Below are 17,135 nucleotides of genomic sequence, written 5' to 3' on the forward strand. Positions count from 1 at the left end.
CAAAGTGCTGGGATTACAGGCATGAGGCACCATACTCAGTCCTGGCTGGTGTATTTGTAATCTAGCATTGGTATACTCTCAATGGCAAATATACTCAAATGTTATTTTTATTCTTTCATGAGAGTGCACTGGGGATCTTTTAAAGGCAATTTACTCTGCAGAGGAGACCTCCAACATTGCCATCTCCTTGCAAAGGGGATGTCCCTTCGAGTTGACCACTGGAGACACAGCTTTAGTTTCATCTCTAGAGGCACAGAATTCTCGCTGCAATATTACCTTTGCTCTGTCACTGCAGGTGAATTCAGCCAAGCCAGTCTAGTACCTTGAGACTTTCCCAGACAAAAGATGTGAGTCTGTGTTTGCATTGATCAAACTCTTCAGAAGGGCAGGCTCCATGAGCCTAAAATCCATTTCGGCACACATCTCCAATAGCAACACAGAACAAGCCAAGATTTTCAGCTAAGAAAGCATCTTGTTGGAGCAACAATTGATGTCAGTCTCGTCTCTGTATAGACCAGCCTTCCCTATCTCATCAAATCTCGTGAAACTTCCTGAGCTCATCTTGAAATAAGAAAAAAAAATCCCTTGCTCTTGGAGACAGCAAAGAGATGTAAAATGCAGAGGACACTGACAAGTCTTTTTCAAGTCAAAGGCATCCCCCTTCTCAAATCGACTGAATCTCTAGTCTTTTCTACATAAACTTGGAGTAAGTGAGGAGCTAAGGATGACAGATATAGTTTTTGAAAATCTTTTATCTAATACTGAACATGTATTTCTTCTAGTCCCCTTTTACATTTTAAAAGGGGGGAAAAAAAAGAAAAAAAAAAAAAAAAAACAATGTTCATTACTTAGCATTTATTTCCTTAGCCTGGAACACTCTCTGTAATTACCAGAAATAACCAAAAAACTTAATATTTTCAATGAATTATCAAGTTAATTCTTCATTTTTGCTTTTTTATTCTTTTCAGAAGGGGAAACTGATGCCTGATGCACAGTAAATGTGAGTAAATTGTGCATATTCACATGTATAATATGTAGTACACAAACATTACAAGCAGATTACTCAGTTTTTCTGCCAAGAAGATGACAACTCCAAATTCTATAAACCTGAAGTAAAATATTGCTTTCACTTCTCTGAAATGTGAAGAGTTATGTTAAAACAAAAACAAAAACAAATAAAGAAGGTTGGGCGCAGTGGCTCACACCTGTAATCCCAGAGGCGGGCAGGTCTTCTGAGGTCAGCAATTCGAGATCAGTCTGGCAAACATGGTGAAATCCCGTTTCCACTAAAAATACAAAAAAAAAAAAAAAAAAAAAAAAAAAAATAGCTGGACCTGGTGGCAAGTGCCTATAGCCCCAGCTACTTGAGAGGCTGAGGCAGAAGAATCACTTGAACCCGGGTGGCAGAGGTTGCAGTGAGCCAAGATCGTGTCCCTGCACTCCAGCTTGGGCAACAAGAGAGAAACTCCACCTTAAAAAAAAAAAAAAAAAAAAAAAAAAAAAAAGAAAGAAAGAAAGAAGGAAAGAAGGATATGTCTTATTTGCCCAAAAAACATGTGGCCTCAATGTAAATTCTTGTTTTGTATGTTACTCATACAAGAGTAAAAAACGAACCTATGTCTCTCTTTGCTTCTTTATTGAACCTAACCTCCCATGAAAATGAAAAACTATTCTTGACTTACTAGACATCCTTTTCCAAAATCGTACCTGCATTTTTCTTAAGTAGAATACAAGAGAAGAAATATCTCCTTAGCACTTGACATATGTATTTAATTATAACCAAAACACATTTTCATTTTATCCAATGCTCACAAAGGAGAAAATAAAATTTAATACTTGTCTGATTAAGCATTTTGGAATTATTCTTTAAAAAAAGCATAAAGAAATGATATTTTGTAGAGGTTATCTGTAGCCAAGGTTTATCTAGGATTGCTTTCTTGTTTTCCTTTTAAAGAAGGATTGGCGTTTACTTCTAAAAGTCTGTGTGATGTCCAAGCTTAGCAGAGAGAGAGAGAGAGAGAGTAAATCCAGTCATTATATATTCTTTGTCTGTTCACAAGAACTCAATGTTCTGATCTGAAATACTCACCACCCACTCATGCATGTCACTAGAAAGAAAACGTCTGCTGTAGTGCTAGAGAAATACTTGTTCTGTTAACCAACAATCATATTTTTTCAAAAGCCCTAGACAAAAAAAAAAATAGTTTATACCGTTTATGATTACATATATTTTCATTCAATCACTATTTTATAGAATTTGTGAATTTCAAACACTTTAAGGTAGTTCTGCTTTGCATTTTCCAGATTAAGCACTAAAAGCTGCTAGTTTAATATCTTACACTGAGAATATTTTCTTTTCTCAGAAGAGGACTTAAATAGCCTCATATGTACAAAACTACAGGAAGCTGTACTATAGAAACTAGCCTTAAACTTATTGTCAGAGGGTCAGTGTAAAATGCTCAGCCCTGCCACTTAACAGCCAAGGGTACTTTAGCAAAACAAAATCTTCCCGTTGTAATATCTTTTTTATTTTTTTTATAAAATGGAGACAGCAATAGATATCTCTTGGGTTTTTCATGAGTACAAAATAACACTTTTGCAATTGCTTTGCAAACTATGAAGAAATTGGTATTATGAAAATATCTCCACAAAGTAAGTTACATAGTTTATGATGTTTTGTTAACTGTTTCTGAATACTGAAGTACTATTTTGTGTATTGAATCAGCAGTGTACTGAATGGTACTTTATTGGTCTGTTTCCAGGGAATAACTTTCACGTAGGTATTATCCAGTTGCATAAAATGAAATGTGATATATAATCAAGCATTACACATTTAATTTATCATCTGGGAAATTTGAATTGTCAGGCTCTGAGAAAATAATTAAAACCCAGGCTTCTTCGGAAAGATATTGAAATTCATTTCTGAGGGAAAAGATACGTGTGGGAGAAAAATAAAAGATAAAATTGTTTTCTCATTCTTTCATTTTCAAGAAAATATAATTCCTGGAAGAATGCAGTGTGATGTGTAAGGAACAACACAACTCTGCACGGCGTGCTTGAAAATGTTATTTCAGCCACAATTAGAAAATAAGAGAACACTCTGAAAAACGCACTGAAAAAATAAGTGTAGGTACCAAGAATGGCAATACTAAAAGAGCTGAGATTATAAAATGTAATGAATTACGGTTCAAAGATACACAACCCCATGAAGTGATACTGTTGTGTAAAGTTCCAAGCAGACGTAGCTTCTCTGAATAACAAAACAGGCTTATATTCATTCATAACTCCCAGCAGGAGATGTCTTTCTCCCAGGACCATGGACAGCACAAGGGTGCAGAGATTATGGTGAAATCTGTTTTATTCTGCATGTCTGTTTTTCTGCCTGATTCTACTAAAATTAGTTAGGCGTGCCTACAAAAAAGTGTGTTGGATTGGCTCTTGGTCTTCATGACTGCTGTAATCACAGTAGTATTACATAAATAAATACTTTGCATCACATCACAATTAAATAATTTGTCATCCCAAATTAATCATTTATTTCATAAAAAATTAATTTAGCAAAGCATCATTTAATTTTCAGCTTCTTGGTTGTTTTCAATAAAGCTTAATTGAATGAAACTATTACATTGTCTTTCCTTATTAACTTTTTTCAGGAACACATTTTGTGTTTCAAACCAAGTAACATTCACTCAGGCTGCTCAGCATGTTATCCAGGAAAACAAAGTGATATCAAAGAGTTTGGACCACTTATTCAAGAGAATTAAGCATTTTCCTCTAGCTGACACCTGAACATCCATATATTTAGCTTTTGAGTTTGCATAAAAAGATCAAGCAAACCTTTCATTTATAATAGAAGTGGACCCTATTATGCTTTCAACCTCTTCTAATCAATCACTGGATCTTTCCAAATGCTTACAAATTGGAAAATGAAGAAAAATCAATTATATGGCTCTCTATTCATAGCAGTAGTTATTTTACACTAGTGTTCTTTAGTAAAACACTCACAAGGTTTTCTCCAAAGTACTGTGTCAACAAGCTACTGTACCATTTCTCCTCCCCCTTGATCATCAACATTCTTAGTCAGCTTGATTTCCATCTGCAGCAAACACAAAATTTCTTTTTCCGTGATGATTCCACATCTTCTGACCTATGAAAGCTTAACAACCAGTTCTCAATACAGAATTCCTTTCTCTGCCCTCATCAATTTATTATCTCTGTGCATAGAATTTTGTAAAAATTCTAATACAATTTTTTCCATGATACAATCCTGATTTCTAATCTACTCTTCTGAATTCTATTTCTCCATGTCCTCTTCCAGATGTTTGCCTTTGTATTTTATTATGTTTTATGCAATAATTTTCCTTGATAATGTAACTATTTGCAGTGATAATTTTCCTAGCTACATCAAGCTGGCATAAACATTATGGGCAACAAAGCCTTTTAAAAGCCTTTAGCTAATCTCATGAGAGATCTTTCTTTCCATATCCTGTCTCTTTTCAATTTCCTTAGGTGTCTCACTGTGGATATCTGAGTTATTCTTCCAAATATAAGAACATGTTTTCTGATACTCTAATGAAAAGGTATCACATGGATATGGCTCTTAGTTTCTAACTATTACTGATTTAGCTAATACCACAAATCTCACGAACTTTGTTTTCTATAATCTCATGTGACTAAATCACCTGCTTACTCTAAGAACACAATCATGTTGCCTATAGGTGAAGACCTAGGCTCTACCACTCATCATCTATGAGGTCTTAGGGGAAAAAAAAAAAAAAAAAAAAAAAAACAGTACCTACTTCGGGTGGTTTCTGTAAGGGTTAACTAAACTAATAGTTTTCTTGATTGCTTAGGACAGTAATTAGGACACACTGAAGGCTAAGAACACACTAGCTAGTGTTATGCTGCCTTTTGTTAGTTATTATTGCCTCTCCTAATAATATAAGAATTGTAAATAAATTTTCTCTATTGTTTCTAGCTGTTGTGGTTGAAATTGTGCCTCTCCCCCTTAAAAAATAAGAGATATGTTGGTTTTAATCCCTAGTACCTGGAATGAGACTATATTTGGGAATAGAGTTTACAGATTTAATCAAGTTAAAATGAGGTCATTAGGGTGGACCTTAATCTAATGTGACTGAGTTCTTATGAGAAAAGGGAAATTTAGACACATCACAGGAGGAATCCCATGTGAAGACAGAGACATTCAGACACAGAGAGAAGGTGTGAAGACAGGGGAAGAGATTGGAGTGATGGTCCCATAGCAAAGCAATGCCTAGGCAATGAGATGCTGGAAAAGATAAGGAAATAACTGACCTAAAGGCTTCAGAGAGAACATTGCCCTAACATATGCCTTGAATTCCAGCTGCTAACCTCCAAATGTGTGAGACAATAAATTTCTGTTAAGTTTACTCCCCATATATGATAATTTGTTATAGGAGCCTAGAAAATTAATAGTTTCCTTGTCATGAAATGTGACTCACATTTGCTGATTTTTTTCTTCTCACAAAGGCTTTGGGTCCAAAATTATCTAAAATAGAATAAATAGATGACCTTCCTATCTGATTGATAAATTGTTTGACTTGCTTACATGTTCATAGGGCCCAGATTTCTTTTGTAATTTGATAAATGTGTTTTAAAGATTGTATCATGCCCTAGTAGACTGTATATTTCTCCTTGCTGCCTCACTATCCCTGGAGCTGAATGGTATACCTAGATTATATTTATTTTCATAGTAAGTTCTCCCACTACCGTATTTTCCAATAGGTTTAGAGCTAATAAATACTCAATCTCGCACCTAATTCCAGACTCGTATCTGTGATCTCTATGTCAGTTCCAAGTTAATCAGCCTTTGCATTTCCTAGAATGTCTATTTGCCAGTATTCAAGAATAATGTAATCCAATTTACCCTAACATGCCAGAATTTTCCCTGTTGTTGTTCTTAGGTTCCCTATCTATAATTGTATCTCACCAAATATATTCTGTTGCAGGCCTATTAAAATCCTAACTAATAAGTAATAAGCCCAATTGGCTTGTTTCCATGTCTTTGCTCATTCTGGCTGCTTTATCACAAAAATTCAAACTCCTGCCTGTTTTGATTTTTATCTGGTTAATTTCACCTACACCATATTTAACATTTTACATTATTCTGATTTCCCCTTTCCATTAGGACCTACAATATGGAAACCTCTGCATTTAGGCAAGACTACCAAACCTTCCCACTCACAACTAGATAAAGCATGAGTGCCCCTATCTCAAGGGTAGATCCTTTTCATGAGCTGCAGTGGATTTCCACTAGGGTTCTCAAGTGAGAGTGTTTACTAGTGTTCTCTCTACAAATCAGCCCCAAGTAAGTAATATCTTGGACATCTCCTTCCCCAGATTTCAGATTACTTGGTTGCTCTGTAATTTCAGGTCTCTAATAGCTTCAAAGGAACAGTTAATTTGCAGTTTGTTCAGCTATTTTATTATCATCAGGATGTCAACAGTATTCTTTCTAGCTCAGTCTTTCTGCAAGCTGAAAATTTTAGAAGTCTTCCAAATTGTTTTAGAAAAATCTAGCCAAACATGATGCATGTCTTTAATCCCAGCTACTTAGGAAGCAGTGGGGCGATTGCTTGAGCCCAGGAATTCAGGGCTAGACTGGTCAGCATTGTGAAACCCCATTTCATTAAAGTTTCTTTGTGTATACTATTTCATATGTAACTATCACCATTTTAGGTAGCCTTTTTTTTTTTTTTTCTTCCCCAGTACCTATGCCAGAGCATAATGAATAATGTCTTTTAAAATGACATTTTCACATGCTAAGACTATCTTGGCAGATTTTCTTTTAGGGTTAATCAGAATTCCTAATTCCCTCAGAGATCTTCAGAGAGTTTTGTGTGTGTGTGTGTGTTAACATTAATGAGTATTATGACAAGACTGAACATTAAGGGAGAAATTAATTTTGTTACACTGCTAGATCTTGTGTTATTATCATGCATGTATAATTTCCTCTCTTCTATATTTAAATGTCTTTGAGGAAAAAAATCATATTAAAGTTATTATGTGTGCATTATCTTCATATTAGGTATGAAATAGTTATTGAATTTAGAGTACTTATGAATCTTCATGAAGACCACGAGTCCCAGTAACAATCACTAATAAGAGTATTAATTCTACTTTGTTTGCCTCTCAGCATTTTTTCTGTTAGTGTAAATATCCACTAGATCGGTGGGTAAACATTTCATAAATCTCAAGTTAAATGAGGCAAAAGTGACATGGCAACTATGAAAAAATCCCATAGTCAATAATATTTGTGACAATAAGATTGTCACTACACAGATTTCTAGCACAAAATAAGCACCAATAAAATAAAGAAATGTGTCTAATCTACTCTTATTCTTCCCTCAAGAAATTATCAAATTTAGCCAGACAGAGATAGAAAGAAGATTTTAGGATACCAGACAGTTAGGGGTCGAATAACCCTGTGTGAAGAACAAGGAGATTTCAGTCATCATAAGGCATTTTATGGTCAGCTTGCTAATTAGTTACTGCAAAAACAGTTAATAAGAGACAGAAGCAAAGAACCATGTGGAGTGGTGACAGAAGCAATTTCACTTAATTTTATCAGGGTTAGCCCTTATCTCTACCCTGTGGACGCAGCTGAATGATGTAGCAGCTATCACATAACTTTATAAAGGTCTCCCAATGTTCTATGCTATTTTTCACACAAAATTTAATATTGAAAAAAATGGAAAAAAAATAAACGGATTTTTTTATTATAGTGATGATATATATTCTAATGGAGGTAGGAAGGTACCAAAGATATTTCCAGGAATACTTGTACTTAAAGAATGTAGATATTTTATAACTAATGTAAAAATGTTGTTGCTCTATTAAGCTACTTTTGATGGATTCCCGAGGGCACACTTGTTCTCTCAATACTGATTCTCAGGTGTTTTTAGTGCAGGCATACCTTGAAGATATTGTGGGTTCTGTTCCAAACTTCTGCAATAAAGCCATATTGCAATAAAGTGAGTCACACAAACTTTTTGGTTTTCCAGTGCCTGTAAAAGTTATGTTTACAAAATACTCCAGTACATTGTGTGCAACAGCATTATGTCAAAAAACTGTACGTATCTTAATTTAGAAAAAAACCTTATTGCTAAAAAGATAACAATCATCTGAGCCTTCAGAGAGTCATAATCTTTTTGCTGGTGGAGGGACTTGGCTCAGTGTTGATGGTTGCTAATTGATCAGCATGGTAGTTGAAGGTTGGAGAAGCTGTGGAAAATTTTTTAAATGATACAATCATGAAGTTTGCCTCATTGATTGGTTCTTTCTTTCACTAAAGATTTCCCTGTGGAATGCCACGTTGTTTAATAGCATTTTACCCACAGTACAACTTCGTTCAAAACTGGAGTTAATCCTCTCAAACTCTGCTGCTGTTTTATCAACTAAGATTATGTAATATTCTAAATTATTTGTCATTCCATCAATGTTCACGGCGTTGTCACCAGTAGTTACAATTTCATCTCAATAAACCACTTTCTTTGTTCATCCATAAAAGACAACTTCTCATCCATTCTAACTTTATCATGAGATTGCAGCAACACAGTAGCATTTTCAGTCTCCACTTATAATTCTAGTTCTCGCTATTTCCACCACATCTGCAGTCATTTCCTCCACCGAAGGCTTGAATCCCTCAAAGTCATCCAAGAGTGTTGAATTACACTTCTTCCAAATTTCTGTCCATTTTACTTTGACCTCCCCCCATGAATCACGAATTTGTTTTGTTTTGTTTTTGTTTGTTTGTTTTTGAGATGGAGACTTGCTCTGTTGCCCAGGCTGGAGTGCAGTGGCAAAATCTCAGCTCACTGCAAGCTCTGCCTCAAGCTCTGCCTCCCGGGTTCACACCACTCTCCTACCTCAGCCTCCCGAGTAGCTGGGACTACAGGCACCCGCCACCACGTCCGGCTAATTTTTTTGCATTTTTAGTAGAGACGGGGTTTCACTGTGTTAGCCAGGATGGTCTCGATCTCCTGACCAGAATCGCGAATGTTCTTAATCACATCTGGAATAGTGAGTTCTTTCCAGACGGCTTTCAGTTCACTTTGCCCAGATCCATCAGAAGAATCACTATCTATAGAAGCTATAGCCTTACAAAATGTATTTCTTAAATAGGGAGACTTGAAAATCACAACTAATCCTTGATCTATGGGGGGAGAATGTTATGTTTGCAGGCATGAAAACAGCATGAATCTCCTTGCTCTCCGTCAGAGCTCTTGGTTAACCAAGTGCATTGCCAATGACAACTAATATTTTGAAATGAAAAGACATTTTTTGAACTGTAGGTTTCAACAGTAGGCTTAAAATATTCAGTAAACCATGGTATAAACAGATGTCCTGTCATTCAGTCTTCGTTGTGCCATTTATAGTGCATAGGCAGAATAGATTTAGCATAAATTGCAAAGGCCCAAGGATTTTCAGAATAGTTAATGAGCATTTGCTTCCACTTAAAGTCACCCACTGCATTAGCCCCTAATACGAGAATCAGTCTGTCCTTTAGAGCTTTGAAGCCAGGCATTGACTTCTCTTCTCTAACTATGAAGGTCCTAGATGGCATCTTCTTCCTATAGAAGGCTGCGACATCAACAGTAGAAATCTGTCGTGTGGTGTTAACTGCCTTCATCAATGATCTTAACTAGACCTCCTAAGATAACCTGCTGCAGCTTCTACAACAGCACTTGCAGCTTCACCTTGTAATTGCACATTATAGAAACAGCTTCTTTACTGAAACCTCCTGAACCAACCTCTGCTATCTCCTAACTTTTCTTTTTCAGCTTCCTCATCTCTCTCAGTCTCCATGGAATTAAAGACAGGTAGGAATTTGTCCAATTAGGCCTTGGCTTTGGCTAAAGGAATGTTGATTTCATCTTATCCTCTATCCAGACTACTGCAACTTTCTCCATAAATAAATAAGCCTGTTTTACTTTCTCTTTGTTCATGTGTCCACTGGAGTATCAATTTTAATTTACTTCAAGAATTTTTTACCTTGGTATTCACAATTTGGCAATTGTTTGGCACAAGAGGCCTAGTGTTCAGCCTATGACAGCTTTCAATATGCCTACCACAGTAAGCTTAATCATTTCTAATTTTTGATTTAAAGTCACAGAAGTGAAAGATGTCCAACTCTTCCTTTCACCTGAACACTTAGAGGCTACTGTAAGGTTATAATTGGCCTAATTTTAATATTGTTGTGTTTCAGGGAGTAGGGAGGCCTGAGCAGAGACAGGCAGAGAGAGAGACAGAAAGAAGAGAGGAGAGGAGGAGAGGAGGAGAGGAGCGGGGAGAGGAGAGGAGAGAAGAGAAGAGGAGAGGAGAGAAGAGAAGAGGAGAGGAGAGAAGAGAAGAGGCGAGGGGAGGGAGGGGGGAGCGAGGGGGGAGGGGGAAAGGGGGAGGGAGGGGGAGGGGGAGGGGGGGAGGGAGGGAGGGGGAGGGGGGGAAGGAGGGGGAGAGGGGAGAGGGGGGAGAGGGGAGAGGGGGGAGGGGAGGGAGAGGGGGAGAGGGGGGAGGGGAGGGGAAGAGGGGGAGAGGGGGGAGAGGGGGAGAGGGGGGAGGGGAGGGGGAGAGGGGGAGAGGGGGGAGAGGGGGAGGGAGGGAGAGAGGAAGAGGAAGGGGGAGAGGGGGGAAGGGGGAAGGGGGAGAGGGGGGGAGAGGGGGGAAGAGGGGGAAGAGAGGGGAGAGGAGGGGGAGAGAAGGGGGAGAGAAGGGGGAGCGAAGGGGGAGAGACAGGGGAAGACGGGAAGAGAGAGGGGAAAGACGGGTAAGACAGGGGAGAGAGGGGGGAGAGAGGGGGGAGAGAGGGGGGAGAGGGGGAGAGAGGGGGGAGGGGGGAAGAGGGGGGAGAAAAGGGGGGAAAAAAGAGGGGGAGGGGGGGGAGAAAGAGGGGCGAGAGAGGGGGGAAGAAAGAGGGGGAGAGGGGGGGAGAAAGAGGGGGAGAGGGGGGAGAAAGGGGGGAGAGAGGGGGAGAAAGAGGGGGAGAGAGGGGGAGAAAGAGGGGGAGAGAGGGGGAGGGGGGAGAGAAGGGGGGAGAGAAGGGGGGAGAGAAGGGGGGGAGAGAAGGGGGGGAGAGAAGGGGGAGAGAAGGGGGAGAGAAGGGGGAGAGAAGGGGGAGAGAAGGGGGGAGAGAAGGGGGGAGAGAAGGGGGGAGAGAAGGGGGGAGAGAGGGGGAGAGAGGGGGGAGAGAGGGGGAGGGGGGAGAGAGAGGGGGAGAGAGGGGGAGGGGGGGAGAGAGGGGGGAGAGAGGGGGGAGTAGGGGGGAGAAAGGGGGGGAGAAAGGGGGAGAGAGAGAGGGGGGAGAGAGGATAGAAATGGGGGGAGAGGGGAGAGGGGAGAGAGATGAGAGGGGGGAGAGGGGGGAGAGGGGGAGGAGGGGGAGAGAAGGGGTAGGGAGGAGGGAAGGGGTAGATGGGGGAAGGGGAGAGAGGAGGGAAGGGGGAGGGGGGAAGGGGGGAGAGGGGGGAGAGGGGGAAGGGGGGAAAGGGGGAAGGGGGAGAGGGGGGAAAGGGGGAAGGGGGAGAGGGGGGAAGGAGGGAAGGGGGGAGGGGGGAACGGGGGAGAGGGAGGGGGCAGAGAGGGAGGAGAGAGGGGGAAGACAGAAGGGGGAGAGGGGGGGAAGACAGAAGGGGGAGAGATGGGGAAGACAGGTGAGAGAGAGGGGAAAGACAGAGGGGGAAGACGGGGGAAAGAGGGGGGAGGGGGGAGAAACAGGGGGAGAGAGGGAGGGGAGGTGGGGGAGAAACAGGGGGAGAGAGGGAGGGGGAGGTGGGGGAGAAAGGGGAGAGAGGGAGGGGGAGGTGGGGGAGAAAGGGGAGAGAGGGAGGGGGAGGTGGGGGAGAAAGGGGAGAGAGAGGAGAGGAGAGAGGAGAGAGAGAGAGAGGAGAGAGAGGGGAGAGGGGAGAGAGGAGAGAGAGGAGAGAGAAACACGGCAGGGGGTGCAGTTAGTTGGTGGAGCAGTTAGAACACATACAACACGCATTTATCTATTAGTTTGACATCTTATTTGGGCGCAGTTTGTTGATACCCCAAAACTATTACAATAGTAACATGAAAGATCACTGATCACAGATAAGCATAACAGATATAATAATAATGGAGAAGTTTGAGTTTTGTGAGACTTATCAAAATGTGACACAAAAACATGAAGAACATGCTGTTGGATAAATGGCACAAGTAGATTTGCTTGATCCAGGTTTGCCACAAACCTTCAATTTAAAACATCACATTATCTGCAAAGCGCAATAAAGCTAACAGCAATAAAATAAAGTATGCTTGTAATTCTGTTCCTCTCAAATGCTTTCTTTACATGGGAATGAGCAAGACAGATAATTTGTATACATGGAGGTAAGGCAGGAAGGTCATCCTAGTCTTGATTTCTCAGCTATGTTTCTTGCTGACTTCTTTTTTCTGTTGGTTGTGTGAAATTTGTATTTTAACGTCTATCAAATATTTTCCTAAGCAACTGATAACACATATGCTCTATGGCTCCATAGTTCCAAACTGTTCACATTGTTAAATATCAGTTTTCTCTCTCAGTGGCCAGGGGAAGGTGAGAAATTAAAAACAACCCTAGTTTTAAGGGGAAAAAAGTTATTAGTACAGAAATACCCCTTGCCTCCACACACAAAAACAATGATACCCACAGTATGGTTGAAAAACTTCTCAGTTGAAAATTCTTAAAGATAGATCAAGGAGCTTCTGGGGTAGATGCAGCAACTTAAATGAAAACGTGAAAAAACATGCCACCAAAAAGATACATAAAGGTGAATCCATCAGGTTTTAGCTTGAGAACTGAAAAAAAATAAAAATGTACTTATCAATTTAAATTTACTCTTCTTTCTTCCTAGATATGCCCTTGTGTTTTTTTGCTTGTTTTTCATTCTGACTGTATGTCCTGTGTTAACGATAGCACTGATGTTGTCATTTGATTCTTTAGGTCATGGTGGCCCTATCTGGAGTACTTTCTAGTCCTTACCTGTTCACAGCCTGCTCTAAATTAGTCAAAAGGCAGCACCTTAAGGTAGGTAGCCTCTGGGACCACACGTCTTTCTTCATTAGTTCTCCCTTCTCAAACCTTGTGGCCTATTGTGTTACTTTGTCTATTTCCACTAGCTAGAGGTCTGCTGTGGTTAGCCAAATCTCCTGAAATCTGAATATCATGAGTCTGCCTGAGTCTCACCATTCTTCTGAGCAAAAACACCCATGCATTTGGATGGCCCACATTCCCTGAAAAAGGAAGCTTCTAAATTTTTTCATTGTTTCTGGTTTTGCCAGATCTGGCATCCTTCCTCTCCTAGAAAGTTAATTTTGCTGAAATTCTGCAAATACGTCTTATAATTCCAAAATTTGAAGATATGTAGTAATCCTTGTTGGCATGGTGACTGTCCAGTGCGATTTGTTGCACCTTGAATGTAATTATGGATTTTAGGTTTAAAAACACATTTTACTGGATAAAACCCATGATCTCCGTATTAAATCTTACAAATTAAATCAGAATGCAACACAACTTATGGATCTAAATTTATTATCCCTTAATAATCATGCCTCGGCATCTGCAATGTACTTTTCCCTTGTCAAGATCTTTCAGTTTAACCCTCTTAAATCTATGTATATTTAGTTATCACTGCATCTCCTCTATACAAGACTAACTTGAATCTTTTAAAAGATTGTTCTTTTTTCTGTAGTGGTCTTTCCAATCTCTCAACATACCTCAAAGCATCTTTCTAAAAAAAAAAAAAAAAAAATTAGCCCCTATTATTTACTCCCTTTCCTGATCTCCTCTGTTAAATAATATTGACATGAAATGATTTCATTCTTGGCCAGGCATGGTGGCTCACGCCTGTAACCCCAGCACTTGGGGAGGCCGAGGCGGGCAGATCACCTGAGGTCGGGAGCTTGAGATCAGCCTGACCAACATGGAGAAACCCTGTCTCTACTAAAAATATGAAAAATTAGCTGGGCGTAGTGGTGCATGCCTGTAATTCCTGCTACTCGGGAAGCTGAAGCAGGAGAATTGCTTGAACCCGGGAGGCGGAGTTTGCGGTGAGCCGATATCGTGCCATTGCACTCCAGCCTGGGCAACAAGAGTGAAACTCCATCCCAAAAAAAGAAAAAAGAAATGACTTCATTCTTAAAATTATTTGACAGTGCTATAGCACAGAGATTGTCATTATTTGGCTTTTGTTTAACAGCTGAGGAAAAACAGAAGTCAGGAATAATAAATGCCATTTTTCAGCAGATATTAATCCTCATTTATTCAAATGAAGTTCACAGTATTTCAAATTTAAAATATTCCTGTGACAAGTGTATTGTGTCTTTTACATACTGATTTTTTTTTTTCCAGCTTTCATTGATGTGATTTCAATGAGAGACCTATCCAGTACTGGAAACCAGTATCAGGACTTGAATTTGCTTTCCACGCCTGCGTATTATGAATCTGTATTATTTTCATAAACATTCTCTGATTAGTTGAGGAGTAAATTTAGTATAATCTAGCATATAAAATTAAGAATCATTAAGTTATTTGACTTATTACCCCAAAATTTGAGCAGAAATCATTTTATTATACTTATTTATTAAATACATGTTTAGTGCTTTTCATATTCCAGGCAATGAACTGGGTGCAGCAAATATAAATGTAAGACATAATTCCTGCTTCTAAGTATTGCACAGTCTAGTGAGAGAGAGACAGTATAAATAAAAATATTTATAGTGTTGTGAGGTAATTGCCAACTGGTGCTTCTACAGTGCTGTGGGAGACACTGCATGAGAAAATTCTCTGCTCCTGATGGACTCACACCTTCCCACATGGAAAGCCCAAAATACAATCCTTTCCTTTGTAAATCCAAACCTCTGGGTTCTTAAAATGTGTGTGAACCCAGAAGGTTGAACTTGTCTTTCTTACTCTTCCATATTCTTTTTCCAGGTTCCCTGAAACATCTTAGATACACAGTAAACATTTTGTAAATATGGGCTTATAATACCTTATCTACAATAACAAAATATATGCAGTTTTCAAAATATAATTTTTAACAAAATTATTTGACTCATTTGCAAACTGAACCTTAATGGCAATAAATTGCTCTATAATTGCTATTTATTCCTCTTCATGCAACTATCATATCTTTTGGATATAGAAATATTAATATATTTGATTATGAGGTGCTGCCTCAGAACTTATTCAAAGTGTTACATAATATTTGGTATGAGATGGACACGGTGGTGCACGCCAGTGATTCCAGCACTTTGAGAGGCCTAGGAGGGAGGATTGCTTGAGCCTAGAAGTTTGAGACCAGCTTGGAAAACATGGTGAAACCCTGTCTCTACAAAAATCACACACACAAAAAATTAGCCTGGCATGGTGGCACATGCCTGTAGTCTCAGCTATTTGGCAAGCTGAGATGGGAGGATCACTTGAGCCTTGGAGATCGAGGCTGCAGTGAGCCGTGATCATGCTACAGCCTGGGTGACAAGGAGACCTTGCCTCAAAAACTAATTTTTAAGAAAAGTATAGGCACTATATTAACTTTTTTGGAAAAAAAAAATATGTTAGATATATATAAAACATTTCAAATGTTTTATATATATATATATATTTACATATATAAGTATATATATAATTACATAATTACAATTTATATAATTATAATATATAATTATATAATTATAATTTGATATATACATATTTACATACATACATACATATATATATAATTACAAAGTCTTTGTGGCCTAACGGGTCTCAGGAGATAAGAATTTGCATTCTTGTCTGTGATCCAGTATAAAGTACAACCTGCCCAAGCAGACCCTTCTTTGAATATTCTTCAGCCATGGCAACTCTTGCCACATCATTTTCTCGCTGGTTCACAGTTGTCAGTTTCAAATCCAGGATCAATTGCAAGGCAAGCCCAGACAGCTTGGAACATTCTGAGCAAAAGGGCTGTTAAAGAAGGCAAAGCCCTAGGTATCTTAAAAATTGACTTGTAAGCCACTTAAAAATTGACTTGTACGTCTAAAGTGGCCCCCTTTAGACGTACACAGACTGAAGTCGATAATACACAGACTCCTCAGTTTACTTGAGAAATACAGATTCACAAGGGAAAAGTATTTCATTTGTGTTCAGTGGGCTTCAGCATGATGCTAGGGTGTGAATAAAAATTTGGTTTTACAGATAGTTACTGTATTTCCTTGTCATCTGTTTTGTAATCTCTGTCTATATATATTATAGATTAAGAAAATGAATTTTCATTTGGCAGTATATATATTTTATTGTAATGTTTTACTTGAAGTGTTTATTTCTGATGTTAGAAAATTGGTCAAATCAAACTACTGTTCTTTCAGTATATATTAATACCTTAGAATTTTTCATAAATTATAAATTAGATTCATAATATTATTAATCTGAAAATGTATCAATTCAGGAAACATTTGTTTTTTTGCTTTTGTCAGTGAAAAATTATATGAAACTATTTCTAATGAATCTTGTATACACATAAATTATCTAGATCAGATTCTGTTTTTTCCCCTTTGTAATGAAATTTAAAGATTTCATTTTCTTTTAGCAAGTTACAACTACAATTTTTCTTTAAAAAGGAGAAAACCGGAACTCCTTGGATCCTTCAAAAAATAATTTCGAGAATGTAGTTTGTTTTACCTCTTAATGTCTTAAGTTTCAATCATCTCTTTCATTTTTACAGGACAAGAGCAGGAGTTTTCGTTAAATTGCCAAGTTCTATCTAGTTCAATACATTTTCTACCTTAGGCCTTTCTTGAGAATTCAATGATTACTAAGTTGTAAAAAGAATAAAAAGAGACTTTTACTTCTCGGCTGGATGAAAACAAGTCATGGCACTCTGGCTTATTGTTGAACTCTAGCAAAGGGGTACAAACAACAATTTTCTCTTGTGATCTAATCTGACACTTACCAAAGATTTTCAGGTTCAACTTAAATAGCAGCTCATTCCCTTGCCACAATCCATCAGAACTAAGCTTACAATGTAACTTAAGTTCTCTCTAAATAATTCGAAACAAATGCATGAAAATTCAGAAAAACCTGCACGGTTTTCATTTGTTTCTTTGTCTTGTGGACATTGTGG

General features: G+C 38.7%; 1 long non-coding RNA gene across 1 annotated transcript in view; it reads right to left on the minus strand.

Annotated features, from left to right (window-relative positions):
• The window catches only part of LOC104677261, a 240,873-nt gene that overhangs the window by 61,240 nt on the left and 162,498 nt on the right, over positions 1–17,135 (minus strand). The window lies entirely within an intron of this gene.

The sequence above is a fragment of the Rhinopithecus roxellana genome, chromosome 18 (assembly GCF_007565055.1).
Source record: "Rhinopithecus roxellana isolate Shanxi Qingling chromosome 18, ASM756505v1, whole genome shotgun sequence".
Classification (NCBI taxonomy): Eukaryota; Metazoa; Chordata; class Mammalia; order Primates; family Cercopithecidae; genus Rhinopithecus; species Rhinopithecus roxellana.